Below are 15804 nucleotides of genomic sequence, written 5' to 3'. Positions count from 1 at the left end.
ATATTGTGTTTACTATCCTTTTAACTGTAGGCTGTATGAAGGTAAGAGAATGGCATTTTCTCCTCTGTTTGGGCGAAGGTCCCACAGGTGCATGCTCAGACTCAAGTGTTAGCTAACTGCTTCATTACTCACCCCCTGGAACAACAAGTGTCATAATTTAAATTGTAGAATTTTTACAAAAGGGCCTTGAACAAAATAGCGAGGAATGCTTGTCTGGAAACAAACAGCACAGTGATTCTTGTTGCCAGTTAGTGAGATAAAGAATGTATTTTCAAGAAAAAGTTTACGCAAAAAATAAAATTCTGTCTAGATGAATTATGCATCATGTTTTTCCAAAACCACACTACTTTCATTTTTATGCAAAACACAAAAGGAGGTTTTAATAAATATTGCAAGCTGTCTTTTCAAAGCAATGACAGTGGATAGTGCCTCACTATAAAGCTTAAAAAAGGAGCCAAAAGTCTTTTAAAAGTGGTCCATGTGACCCCATATTATTTGGTAAGACACAACCCAAAATGTAGGTCAATTTTCAGTAAAAGAGAGCATTGAGAGAAGCTCTCTCACAGTGGCTTATGTGCTCACGAAAGAACGCTGTATTTAGCTCTCACATAAACACAAACATTTTACAATTAGATCAATCAAATAGACCAATAGTTATGAACACAATATCCAACTAGAAAAAGTTAACATGTATTTGAAATGCTAAAGACATGTTCCAAGAAGGCAAATCTATGTGCTGAGAAGTAAATCTTGCAGCAGTGCAGATCTGAATGCAGGGAAATGATTCCATCATAATGCCACGCAGAGTTTAAACAGGGGAATTTACAGATGATATATATATATATATATATCAGTCAGTTATATTGCGTTTGCCTAATTAAAGTTCTCCAAATATATATTGAAGACACATCTCAAACTTTCATTGCTTTGATGATTGAAAGTTGCCTTTTATTTTTTTAGAGAACTTCGCAAAATGATGTGGCTACCTTCACACACTATGCTTAAGATGATACAGTATATTGCCTCTATCGTAGGTTTGTGCCATTTAACTGTGGTGTTTACTTGAGGCGACATTGATACACTTCACGAAAACTGAAAAATGATCATGTGATTCATGACTTGAAGCTGTAAGCTCAGGGGGTATGTGAACCCAGTGTTCAACCATCTGTTTAGTTTCCTAACAAGTCATCTTTCAAAATCAGAAGCTTTAGAACAGTGGTTCTTAATTCTGGTCCTCAAATACCCAGACACTGCACCTTTCAGGTGTGTTATATAAGGGGGAGAATCAACACATCCAGTGCTGGAGTACTCCAGGATCAGGCTTGACAACCACTGTTCTAGAAAGTCGGTTTGTTTGTGTGCATTTACACCAACACCTTGATCTTCATTAGCTTTCTTTTACTTTTACTTTGATCTCAAAGGAGATTTAGATTTAAGTCTTTTCATGAGTATAAATCTCATTACCCTAGGGTGTGTCATTATTAGTAGCATGCCAGTTGAGTACATGTGCATTCATAAAATATGTCATTAGTTGCAGAGTTATCATGCTGTTTGGAATCCCAGAAGAACTTGAATGTTCTGTGCACAACTTCCATAATAAAGCCTGAGCTTGACTTATATATTCTCTTTGCTCCTCTCTGGGACTTGGAGTGATTTCTAATAAAATGTATATGGACTTCTGTACTTCCTCAAAACCCCAGAGCACACACTCACTGACTGGCTCATGGCTTCCCGTTTTACTGCCTTTGTTCTCTTCAGGAACCAGAGCTCGTAATTACAAACCCAACAGAGACAAAACTAACAAAGGGAGAAATGTAATAATGGAGGCAGCATCTTGCATATTCATCTCATATTTGCCTTGGGAACTGTCGAGATGTGTGGGGGTGAAAGCATTGTGTAGAAACTTTCTTCAGAGTGTGCAAAGAGAGATAATTTGAGTTTCCCGTAGTTATTAGAGCTTTTAATAAGGTTTACTGGAAATGCAAATGGTGCGCTGTAGAATATCAAAAACAATTGCGATTGCCTTTGCAACACACAAATATTTAAATGAATTAGCGGTGTTCTTTGACACTGTGTAACCTCTAGTGTGTAGGTGGCCTTAGACATGTTTGACCCATTCTCACTTCCAAAGCATCAAATACTGACTCTTGTGCAAGAGCCCTACTCATCAATATGTAGACACCAAAAGCAGCATTCATGAAATGTTATGGTAAGATTTTCATTTCATTTGAACACAGCAACACTTGTGATTAAAGTTTAATCAGCAACATTTACAGTATCAGTTTGCAATGGTTGAAGTTTATTCCGTTGTTTTCTTTACACATTCCGCTCTGCTGTAGTGACCTGTTTTAGTTGTATTCCGATAGCTTTGTGTGAATAGCAGATCTAAATTTGAGTCTTTATTCAATGTTCGCGGTTGCACGGTGTCCGCCATAACAAATCTCGCTCTTGTTTTAACATTCAAAAACTGCTGCCTGAAGAATTGTTTCGGCACAGCTTTGATGTCAGCGATGTCAAACGGCAGCAGTTATTGCATGTCTCAAGACCGATTGCAACGGGCTCAAGTTTGGATGTATCTTATGAATGAGATGGGACTTCCTTCACTGAGGGGGAAGATTTTCAGCTATCATATGGTTTGGGATACTTCTATAGTGTGTTTTTATTCCTTTTTTGGAACAAAGTATTGTGACTGTACTTGCATCTGCTTGCTACATCTTTTATATTGTTGAGAATTGGTTAGGATTATGCATCGGGAGATGTAAAGTGCGCAACAATATCTATATAATAATGTAAATGAAATTATTTTATATTCAAATCTTTTTTATCTTTTATATTTTTGCTAATTGGTAAGGTTTAGAAATTGGGTTGGGTTAGGATATCTAAAATATCAATATGATTGCATAATTTACCTAAACTAATATATTTATAAGTTTAAAAAACATATTGCGATTATACACACAATAATATCCAAAGATTGACTGTAATGCCTCCCTTATGAGACTGCCCTGGGCTTACCTGCCATGTCAGGAAACAGCTGCTTTTGACGTCTGTATAATGACACACTGTGCTCTTGAACAAGTGCCTTATGAGTAAGAATGGGGTTGTCAGGTCGTGATCTTGTCTTGATTGATAATAAATACTTGCAAGTAAAAGTATAGAATGATTTCAGCACTGCTGTACTGCCTACGTTCATGAACACGCTTACAAACAACATCTGGCTGTTTTTTCTTGTATTGTCCCTTTTTCACTTTTAAGGAAGAAGTCTCAAGCATCTTTGTAGAGGCAGCTGCCTTCTGTTCACCAGTTAGCACATCACAGCATCAACATAAGCCTCTCAAGGCATAAAAAACCTACAATAACTCACAGTAATGGGTTTCGAATGTAGTGCCATGCCTGCTCTGTTGGCTAGCTCGCTACAGAGCGAATAATGCCAAAGGCTGCTTCTGATGGAAGTTATGTGATGCAGTTAACAGCCATAATCTGATCTCTATGGAGGGATTCTGCCATTTTCAGGCTGAGAAATGGGGCCTTGGCACCCTGGTGGTGGTACATCTACACAGCAGGTCTACATCCAAATGAAAGGCTCGTAAAAAATGGAAGCAGATTTTTCAAACTCACAGGAGTGGCTCATTCATCATTTGTTGAAACTGCAAAAAGAACAGAAAAGGTCTAGAAGCGGCTGTTATACATTTATGTATTTAAAGATACAGTGGATGATTCTCCAAACAACAGGTGTTACAGCCCTTCGAATTGGATAATGTCACCAAAAAATGATAAAAGAGTGCCATAATATACTCACAGCACTATCTGAATAGGATGCTGTGATGCATTGTTGAATTTTGCTCTCGGCTAGCACACCTGTGCAAAACAAGCATACTTGAATAGGTACTCTCAGTCAATGGGATATTATTATAATAGTGAACAGGAAAGTGGTTCAATGAGTAGTACTTCTCACACAAATAGCGTCATGCAGATTATCAACACAAGATTCCAGCTATAATTGCAGCCCAAAGCCATTACGTCAGCATGACTTGTCGTTGCCATGCAGAGAACGTGACCTCTGCATTGATCGAGGGACAATTGCTGCATGGAAAAGGGTGCAACAAAGGTATTGAGATTGTGGAAACATTCAATGAGGAAGGCGATATGTTCCTAATGCCCAGTAGGAAACCTGTTTGTTTGCACCTCCTGTAATTTCACGGGTATTTGCAGAATAATTTGCAGTGTTGCACACTCATGCTGACATGATTTGATTAGCCAGTATGTATAATGAAATATCTTGGCAGTGGCCAAAAGGTCACCAGTCATTTCTTTAGATGGCTATTATCCATTTGCGTTGCACACAGTGACGACTGTCCCTCATTTCAGAACGAATTAGCAAGATAAACCGCAGCATTCACAACAGATTGCAGGGTTTAAACCAGCATCAAACATTGTTTCTACACCTACAGAGTGAATTTAATTGTCCCATTTATTTACTGAGTAAATGGGTTCAATATTTGATACCGTCACTATTTTAAACACCTACCGAAAGAGCAACTTTCTTCTTTGTTGATGAATGAGTGACCATCAATGTTGTAAGGTGTCACTTATGGCAAATATCCTAATGAAGCTAGAAAGAAATAAGTTTACTTTTTCCAATTACCAGGGTTTGGACGCAGCTTTTTGTGCAGTCATCGATAATGGACACAGCAGGTCTCTGAGCTGTGTTTCCATCATTCAAACACTTGGCTTAATGAGTTGCGGCTGAGTTAGCCTGTCGAGAAAATCTACTTTAAACCTGCTGTCATAAGAGCGATGTGGTAAAAGAGACAACTTAGCAACTCACCAGTATATTCAGCCCATGTCCTGTTTATACACAGAGACAAGAAAATACAAAAGAATTGTCACAACACTGATTGCTTTCCTCTACATGCCATGGAGCAACAGTCATAGTAAGGACTCCATAAGAACATTAAAGAAAACCAATGCATTCTTCTTAGTACCTCTGAATAGAAATGGCTAGAGTGATTGGTTGCCTTATTGTAATCGTCTGATAGACTACATGGCCAAAAGTATGCGGACCCCCAAACACCGAACCCATATATGCTTGTTGAACATGTTAGTAGTGGGTTTAGCTGAAATGTCATTAATTTAGAATGAGGAGTCCACTTATTTTCCCATGGTGTATCCACTTTTTTGTCTAAGGTTTTTAGTTGGGAATAGATGTGGGTGTGGCTTCCACCAGAAGTCATTTATCACTGGCTAGACAAAAACAGACATTTTAGGTACCATTTACAGAAGATATTTGATCATATGTGGTCAGTGCTAAATACAGGTGTAAATGGGGTACAAACCTTTTTGTGATCGGATCACAAAAAGCAACATAAGGAGGTAGTCAACAGGGAGTCGATGAACACATCACATTTGAAGGGAAAGCGTGTGTGTGTGTGTGCGTGTTTTTGTGATTTACGAGGACAATTTTGTAAGTTACAAACTGGTAATTACAAGGTTATTATGCTATAAATGTGATTTATGAGGACATTTCTAGTGTCCCCATAATTCAAATCGCTTAAAAATCATACTAAACAATGTTTTATTGAAAATGTAAAAATGCAGAAGGTTTTCTGTGAGGGTTAGGTTTAGGGGTTGTGTTAGGTTTAGAGGCTAGAATCTATAGTTTGTACAGTATAAAAGTCATTATGTATATGGAAAGTCCTCATAATGATAGGTAGACCAACGTGTGTGTGTGTGTGTGTGTGTGTGTGTGTGTGTGTGTGTGTGTGTGTGTGTGTGTGTGTGTGTGTGTGTGTGTGCGTGTTATTCTCTCAAAATGTACAAAGCAATCGGATTACCTTAGATTCACAGTTTATGCAGAAAAATTGTGAATTATACAAAATTGCAAGCTACTGCAAATAATGTGGACATCGGTTGAATTTGTATAAATTCTTGCAACAACAAATTCCTGGAGGGACTGGTTAATACTGATACTCCACTGAAATAATGAAATAACTTTGTGTTTTACTGAAATTTTGCGTTTGTGCTAAGAATACATTTTAATTGCATCTTGGAAAAACGGTGCGCCATGTTTTTTTTCCTTTGCGTCTTGTAATTTATGACTTTTTGGCATTTAATTATCATGCAGTAACACACTGACAAAGTAGTGATGTACAGTATGTCATTATTATTAGTGATACTCCCTTTGAAATCCCAACACATCTAGATGTATGAATGACCAATTACAGAAGTACCAATACTGCAGCGAAATAATGAATGTATTTACGGCACAATAACAACAACTGTTTTTACTTTTTAACGGAGGTAAGGCCCATTTTTTGTGCATCAGGGGATGTAGGAAAAAGGCATTTAAATTCCTGATTATATGTACATTACAAAATCACACATTTACATTTGTCTACATAGAAATAGATAAAGTGGGTTTAGTGTGTTATTCAAATATTTTAATGAAGCTATTCTTGCAGCAACCCTCCAATGACAAGCTGACTCATTGGCAAAGCTGCAGGAAAACTCTTTCATCTTCAGTGTTTCATCTTCCTTAATTATCCGTTACTTCCTTTCCTGAAAAAAGAGTCTCACAGCTGAAGGTTTAATATTTATCTGTCCACAAAATAAAATCTAACATTAAGATATTATTAGTAGGAGGTTTGGGTTGTTTGAAAAATTTGTAAGACTTTGTGTCTGTTTCAAAACCCAGCATTTTAAGACATCATAGGCACTCTCCTGATGTGAAGCCTGTTCCAAAAGGAGGGCATCTTAATTAAGCTGCCTCCTAAGATCATTCTCATTTTGGCCAAATTCTAAGGTAATATTGTATGTATCCTTCCCCAGGTATGCCGTCCCAGAATGCACTGTAAACTAACTATTTTACCCAAAATGTGTGTGTGCTACTGTATGTATATTTATGCTCATTAAAGTCTTTAAAGTCATAAAATCATTCCTCTCGTGTCACCTGTATTGAAATCAGTTGCTAATCATGTCTCCAGTGTGCATTCCAAAAAATAAATCAGTTTAGATGCTGCCATAGTAGGCAACTGCCTGGAGAGAGCGAGGTAGCTCACTGAGTTTTGGAACAGACCCTTAGTTAATAATTTTGTTGAAGTATAGGAACTTGGTGGCCATTTAGGCAAAAGGAAATGACAATCAAAAAAGCCTTTTGCTGTGAGCTGTTGTTAACAAACTATTAGAATCAAGCTGCACTTCAAGGTAGGTAAAATCCCATAGGGACCAGAATACCATTGAGACTTAAGAGTGTGATCTTTAGACTTGTGCTAGTTAGCAACCACCTAGAAACTACCCAGAACACCCTGGAAACCACATATAATAAAACAGATATTTCAGACTCCAGAATCTGATTGGATTAGCGGAATTCGAACTCATTGTCATGCGTGTACATTTTGTTGTGTCCACCAAATGCTTTATGTACTGATCTCAGTACATATTCTCAGTACTGTGCTGTCATTAAAATTTTAAAATGTTACTTTGATGCATGGAGTTATGTGACAAAACAACATGGACCCGATCTCTGTGGATTTTGTCTTTGGGAGAAACACCAAAGACATTACATTTGGTTTAAAAAAATAAATAATTATTATTTGTTTAAAAAAGATTTTGCACTGAAACCTGTTTTTGTCAAAAGAGTAAAATCTCTAGCTTCATCCAATATACAATTTAAAACATTTCAGCGATTTATCACAAAACAGCACATTGTTAAACACAATGATCTCCGACGAGGACTATAGGACTAATTTACCTTGTTTATTTTACCTTGAAAATGTTGCTTTCAGAAGCTGTATACAGAGCTATGATGAAAATAAGGTGCCTGTAAAATTGTTCTGAGATCAGTGCAATCAGACAACACACTGTAGGTTAAGTTATCCACTTAGGGTGCATGGGAGCAAGGGAGCATCCTATAGTTTTCTTATGCAGCCAAGTGCATTCACTCCAAACTTCTGGTCAAAAGTTCAGCTTCAGTCTGCAGATGATGTTTGGACCATTCAACATGGTTGGAAGACATGCGACAATGGTAATCAGTACTTGGATTTAATTTCGAAATTAAAATGGATGGCAGTGATTGGATGAACTTGTCTGTTTGACAGTGCAAAAAGAGAACACTGAGATTTTGATGCCAAACTAGACAAAACTTTGTTCGATAAAAGTCAAATCAAGTCAAATCGTTTTTATTTTTTGTTTAACATTGCCTCCGACAATTCAAGAAAACGTATCTAAGTTTAAAATAGATGTGGAATAAATCTGTAAACTAAAAACATAAAAGAGGATTCATTAATTAGGCCTGTTGCAATTATTACATTGTCTGATATTGAAATCTGATATATAGCAATATACAAACAAATACAATTAGAGTTCATATATATTTTATTATTTATCTACAAATTTAAATTCCACAAGTGTTTCAAAAAATATGCTACATATATGAAAATGGCAATTTTTTCATATTTTTAAATATACGTTGCATATATGTGACCTTTTTATATCAGTAAAAAACATTTATGAACATTTATTTTCAGCATATACGTTTTTAGCTTACATTGCCATTTTCAATCTCGTAGTCTACTGCATAAAGCACTTCAAATTCTAATCACATTTTACAACAGAACTAATGGGAATTTTAAGTAAATTTTAGGGATTATTTGTATAAACTCTGTTTTTGTATCTCATTCTCAGAACTCAGGGCGAAGATTAAACGCTAGCTGTGATGTATGTGTGTAAATTGCAAGATACCTCAACTTATGAGAATTCTTGCAATTGCAAGATCACAAAATCCTGGAGGGACTGATTTTTAGGGAAACTATTTGCTCTTCAAAATTTGTTGTGTTTACTAGGTGCTACTAGTTACAAATCAAAAAGGGAAATTAAAACTGCACACAGCAGTCGTGTGCGGGTCTCAGGAGTTTACTGCTGAAGTGTGGAATTTCTATTACACTAGCATCACCAAATTGAATTGCTAAAATAAATATTTTTTTAAACAGATTTACGAATACACCCGCAATATAGACCCTCAAATTTCACTCACTCCTGATATAGCTTGGTAATTCAACCTCATTGCATTTTAAGAGGCACCAGCTGCATCAATCAATGGACAGAAACACCAACAACAACATCCACAGCACCTTGCAGGCAGATAAAACAAAAGTATTGACCAAAATCTGCTTTACAGTACAAACAAACTCATTGACCCTCTGTGCCATGCACATGAATGGCCCCACAAGCAACCATTCATCACAAAGGTACTTATTAGGAGAGGGAGAGAGCTGAAAAAGAAAGAGAATAAAAAGATGAATATGTTAAAGGAAGAAAAGGTGGCTCTAAAGAACTAGTCATTACTCTTCTTCCTTTACAAGAACTACCATTACGGTCTACCACTCTGTCTCACTCTCACTCTCTCTCTCTCTCTCTCTCTCTCTCTCTCTTGCATATTGGTCCTGTCATCTTACCCTTACAGTTGGACAATCAAGGAGCCGTGAGTGATGGAAATCATATCTTTCATCACACTACAGAGTAAAGCTCACAACTCGCTCCCCAAGCACTCCTGTGAGTGCGGATGGGTAAATGTTAACTGGAGGTAACTCAGTTGCTACAGTGGGTTCCAAAAGTCTCACACTTAAAATGTATAATTTACAAATTGTATTATTAACTAAACAATTTGAGTGAAAAATACATTGAAAATAAACAAGAATTTCAGTTTGGTATGTGCCCCTCAATGGTTTTAAACCCCAGATTTTCAATGTGGTTAGAGACTTTTGGAGGCCATGTAAGTAGATAATAATGTGAAGAGAGAAGGAACAAGAGAAGCCCAGAGAGGAATGGATTGTGGGGGTAGTACATGAAGTCTTCATCAAGAAACGCTCAGGTAGGTCACATGATCATGTCTCAGCTGTTTATAGCCAAAGGCCAGCAGGAGGGACGCCTATTATCATTAGGGGGTCATCTTTACTTCTGCAGGTGTGCAGGAACCCCCCGCCATTTCTGCTGTCGTTTCAATCTCCCCTACAAAGTTCGGAGGCTTTTATATAGAAAAATAACTGTCACATTCAACACCGGATGAAAGCATGAACGGAAATAATTATAATGTTATAATTATTTATAGCTAGATTCTCTGTTATAGCTCAGGAGACTTGACTCAGGAGAAATAGTTCCTCCCACAATTCTTAAATTTTTTTCAATTTACTTACAAACCTGTGTTTTTTGTATAACCATGTATGGGAAGATTTTCAGTGAATAATAATATAAATTAATAAAGCTGTGTTAGATTCTTAAAAAATTCTCCATTTGTTTTCTAAGGGTAAACAAATGAAACAATTGTTGACATCCAGAAAGAGTACAGAGTCAATCCAAATGCAAAGACTATTGGGGCTTTTCCACTGCACGCTACAACTCGACTCTGCTCGCTTTTTGGGGGTTTTTCCACTGTGGATAGTACCTGGTACCTGATACTTTTTTTAGTACCACCTCGTCGAGGTTCCAAGCGAGCTGAGCCGATACTAAAAAGCCTGCAGATCACTGATTGGTCAGAGCGAATCGTCACTTCCAGTGTCACTGGATTTCCGACATGCAACATCAACCCGCTAGTTTTAAAGTTAGCAACAGCGATAGCAGTATCATTTGTTTACGCGACTTTCGATTTGTGAAAAAAATAAATGGCTGTGCGGAAAACCACACCGTGGTCAATAAACAAGGTGCAGACTGTCCACTCGGTAGCGATGAGCAAAACGATAAAGTCTCTCAGGAAGTTAGCCGCATATGGTTACCATCAGACCTACCAACAGTGTAGGGAAAAGTAAAAAAAAAAATGTAAAAGTGACTACAGAACCATCAAGGAAAGTGGACATGATCTAAACCGGCGAGCAATGGGAGGAAGAGTGCCCTAGACTGGCATTGTTCCACGATGGAGGATGGTATGTTTTGTTATGTTAACTCTATACAAGCTTCACTTTATTTATTTGACCAACTACTGGAAAGCTTGCTTCTAAAACAACCAGGCCAATTTAACTGTTACACTTGTGTAAAATCACCATGCAACAACTGCTTTATGCAGCACAATGAGCTAGTAGCTAACAGCAAGCGTTAGTGTTATTGTTTTGGTCACTTTGTGTCATGTTTAAGATGATGTCATGGCAGTAGAGGCAGCGCAACTATGACGACCAGCCTATAATCCTACCCACGTTGAGGTGGCACTAAACTGCAATGGAAATGCAAGCTCAAAAAAGTAAAGCAAGTAGAGTTGAGACGAGTCGAAACGTAACTTGCAGTGGAAAAGTGCCATATTCGTCTTTAAAGAGTCTGATGAGAAATTATGAGTTCATATTAAAATCTCTGACTTCTGATTGCAAACTTTGGTATGTGAGCACAGTTTGAGACATTGTTGAGATCTCTTCTGAAATACTCGAAGTGACATGATTACTAGGGTTTTAAACACAAGTCTCAATTTTTCCTCCATTTAATCCCAATGCATTGTAGAAGAAACAATGGAGATATTAAAGAGATCTCGTTTGTGATTTATTTATTTTTTTCATATGAGATCAAATGAGTAAGGCTCTGTTAGTTCACAGAATGCAAAATTGCACAATCTTAATATTTTCCAAGCTTACCTTATATTTGCAGCTTTAAAGCTTTAACGTCTTTCCGCTTTTTGACAGTTGTGATAGGTGGATTCAAAATGTAATATAAAGCACATCCTGGACTTCTCAGTGTAGAAACCAGGAGCAATAGAAACGAGGTGCAAACAAAATGCCATCTCTTTCCTGGAGCTAAAAATATTCTCCTTATCAAACTCAAACGCCAAGCTGAAAAGAGCTTGTTGGAAAGCCAGTGAAGGTTACTTATTATGCAGTTGCTTTAATACACATCTGCATATTGCAGATACACAATAACAATCCTCAAAGGAGCCGCCACTATCTAGGTGAGGTTCTAATATAGCTGGTTGCTATACCAACAATGAGGTGTATCACTTGTGACAGTGTTTGTGATGTCTCTTGTGATGCAGAGAGGAAAGTCTCAAACTTTCAAAAAACATATGTAAAATCTCACACATTACATACAGAGTTCATCAATCATAATCTGGAACAAATACACTGCATTTGACGGTGTATGCTCCTAAAAGGCATGCACATGAGGAGCATGTTTTGCTTCATGATTTTGATCATAAGAGAAAGATATGGTCTTGATGCTAAAAGAAATAGTTCACCCAAAAATGAAAATTATTTAATTACTTACTCGCCCTAATTTCATTCCACACCTGTATGTTGTTATATATTTATTTATAGTTTTAACAACCGTTATGTAACTTTTGCCATACAATGACAGTTCACAGTGACGGAGGCTGTCATGCTATAAAAAGAATACTATTTAAATAGACCATGTGGCTTGTGCACTACACTAGAGGTCTTCTGAAGTCATTCGGTCAATTTGTGTCTGAAAATAGAACAACATTTAAGTAGTTATTCATTGTTAAACTTCACCTCCACCAAAGCTTGCATCGTCAATGTTGATTTATTTTTTTATTCTCGACACAATCATGGGCTAGCATCAAGATTTAGGGGAGGGCAAGATTATCAGTGAATAATAACATAACGTTATGTTACACCTGTGGTCACCATGAACTGTTGATGCATGGCAAGAGCTGCATAAAAAATCCACAAATATGTATTTTTTGTGTGTTCAAGAAAACACAATAAAAATTGTGTTTTGAGTGAACAATTCCTTTAAACACTGACTTTCTAAATGATAGCATTGGAAATAAGATAACTCTTACGCATATCTTATGCATTAACCAGACAGAGAGGCACTTGAAAAACAAAACTCATCCAAAATCATCTGTTCCTTTGCTTTCATTTAAGCTGCTTGGAAAATGCACAGCAGAAATGAAGAAGGCTCATGCGAATATTACATTTCCCTCATGAAACCCAAATCAGATGGCTAATTTCAGATAAAGGTCTCTCACAGGGCATATGGATTGTTTTGGCTCAGTTTGTTCCTAACAAATATATCTTAAAAATGGCTGCTAAAACTGCAGAGCAATTCTGCTTTATGATGGACTTAAAATTCACAGGAAGAAGACATTAATGTCTGATAATCATAAGAAACGGTCATACACTTTTTTTTATTTATAGAAATTATGCATTTTCCACAGAAAACACAAATAAAATTATTCCTATGTAGGGTTTTTTACCCCTCAAATGGGCTATCAGACTTCTTTATAAAAAAAGGCAATCCTGCCTCAGTTTGCAGGAAATGATGGGAAAGTGGATTTTCATTAATGCACTTACAATGGAAGCCTTACACTAAAGAGTCATAAAGAGTTTAAAAGAATATGAAATCTGTATTTTTGCTGAAGCACTTACATGAATTGCTAAGTAAAAATATTATTAAAAAAAATTGTAATTCCTGAGGGTGGAGTTTGCAGCATATAAACAGCGAATTATGGCTAGTTAAGTCACATCTCTTACAGACTGATCTCACAGTAAATAATAATTAAAAAAATGATGTTGAATTTTATTGATCTGTGCTTACTGAATGTTAAAGCTCTGGCCCCTGTGGCCAAAGCGGGAAGTGTTTTTGAACATAAGGACACGTCTAAGGTCTGGACTCCCCATTTTCTCCCCAGCAAAGGTCCAAATTTCCTAAAAGTGAGAATCTACCTACAATAAACTTTTTTAATTTTTATAAATGAACTGTTTTTCAGATGAGACATAAAACCGAGGTCCTGGCTCTTTCTGGTCATTAAAAAAAAACCCAGGACACTTCTTGTAAAGAGGAGGGGTGTAACTCCGGTGTCCTTCACAAAGTCCCCCCCATTGGCCCTTATCAATCATGACCTCCAAAAAATCCCCCTCCATTAATTGTCTGTATCACTCTACTCTCTCCTCTCCAACAGCTGGTGTGTAATGAGAGTACTGGAGCATTATGTCTGCCATCGCATCATCAAGGGGGATGCTGAACACTGGTGGTGGAAACATTCTCATAAGAACTCATCTATACTACTTACTAGTAGTTTCAAAGTTGAATTTGCTTTTCCTTGCCATACATGCTAGATATTATGACATTTTTAATACATTTTCACAAAATGAAATGTTTGTTTATTATGAAAGGCTTGAAACATGTTGATTAATTAAGCTAATTTTAGACAGGAAAAAAACATCTAAAAGATGCTACGGAAGCTCAATGTCATGTCACAAATCTGGTTCAGCTGAACTGTCGGAGCCGTATCAGACACATGAATTTGGATTCACTTTGCTTTATTCTCATTTTCTGCAGTGTGTTTTAGCGAAAGGTGTCGGTATCCATCTATTGCTGCTCACTGTATTTCTTCCCTACAGTCTACTGTCATTGAAATAACTGCGTCTGCAGCTCTGCGTGGCACCTCATGTCTGCTCACATGCAGGACGGTGAAGAGAGAGGCAATGCACATAGAGTGGGAAAGGGTATAAATGAAGCATGTTTGGACTCCAAAGTGTGGTGAGGTGGGGCAACCGTTGTTACGATATCTCACAGAGGACCTGGACCAATGTCCGCTGATTGGTGACTGCTGTGATACAGTGAAGAGGAATGCATATTTTATTAACTCTAACCCCAAACCCCAACCTTAAATCTAACCATCAGTGGATGGTTTTAGAGGGGAAATGGAACCTCCAAATCACGCTCGACAATGATTATGCAAAAAAGATTACTTCCTGGTTTCAGCGAGGAACAAGAACCCCCGTCAATGCATCAGTCGTGACAAAACAGAATGTAAACGCACTTGAACTGATGCAAATTTGTCTGATGGGAGATGGTACTTGTCAGTGACTGGATAATGGGGCAGAGGTCAGGGTACTGAAGCAACATGCCAACTTCCTGCGTGATCATGTTGTCCCTCACTAGTACAGTATCCTTGTGAGAGTATCATGTGAAAGTAATTGAAAGTAACTCTACCAGGTTTACAAGGCATGACATGTGCAATCTTGCACAGACAAGATTAGTAAGCAATTCTATCATACTAAATGTCAATTATTATCGTGTGATAGAATTGTGAATATCGATTATTGATCTGCACTTTAATTTCTTGATATATTTTGAGGCATTGATATATTAACATTAGCAGACATTTAAATTAGAAGCCAATTTGGGTGTTTTCCAATTCTCTGTCAGTTGGCCTTCCATTAAATGTAGTTATTTTCACCTCTATCACATCTACATTTGTGCAGCTGGTGTTTTACATGTTGTTTTGTTGTGTGTAATGTTATGGCAGATAAATAATTGGGAGTTGGGAGAGTTGTGGGAAAAGATAGGATGTTTGGCGTCATTTTGGATAGGCAGAATTGCCATACTTCGGGAACCCAACCAATCTAATATCCCATATGAACAGAAATCATGGAGAATGACAGGGATGTGCAGCGAAAGGCAGTAAACCGGTACAACCAACAATTGCGTAAGCTTTGAACCCTAGGAAAAATTTATCAATTCATTCGCCACAGGCCAAGAAGCTAACAAACTGTGTAGCTACATTTATAGTTAGAGATATACAGCCACTTAACATGGTGGAGAGTCTCTTTTTTTAAACATGTTAGAGGAAATAAAAATGGAGTTACCCGGCCACTCACTCATTACTAATGTTGTGTTGAGAAATATGTATGAAGAGACAAAGACATAAGCATCTTGAGAAGGCCAAGGGTATCTCTCTTACTACCAACCCCTGGACCTCACAAGCTACTAATAAGTACTGATAAGCCTTAGTAGGTGATGTTAGGATTCGGTGTAGCAATGAGTGATTTACACAGTATCTGAAAAAATGGCGATAGATAGATAATC

General features: G+C 37.3%; 1 protein-coding gene across 2 annotated transcripts in view; it reads right to left on the bottom strand.

The window, feature by feature from the left end:
- Positions 1 to 15804, bottom strand: part of LOC127632731 (copine-5) — a 179940-nt gene that overhangs the window by 100196 nt on the left and 63940 nt on the right. Inside the window, exon 1 of one of the 2 annotated variants that reach the window (XM_052111476.1) lies at positions 11607 to 11718. The exons of the other annotated variant lie outside the window; for it this stretch is intronic. The gene's annotated coding sequence lies outside the window, so the exon portion shown is untranslated. Of the gene's footprint in view, positions 1 to 11606; positions 11719 to 15804 lie in introns of those variants that run through there. 2 annotated transcript variants of the gene reach the window in all.

The sequence above is a fragment of the Xyrauchen texanus genome, chromosome 39 (assembly GCF_025860055.1).
Source record: "Xyrauchen texanus isolate HMW12.3.18 chromosome 39, RBS_HiC_50CHRs, whole genome shotgun sequence".
NCBI classification, from domain to species: Eukaryota; Metazoa; Chordata; class Actinopteri; order Cypriniformes; family Catostomidae; genus Xyrauchen; species Xyrauchen texanus.
The sequence above is the reverse complement of the archived record's forward strand: the minus strand, read 5'-3'. Positions and strand labels throughout refer to the sequence as shown.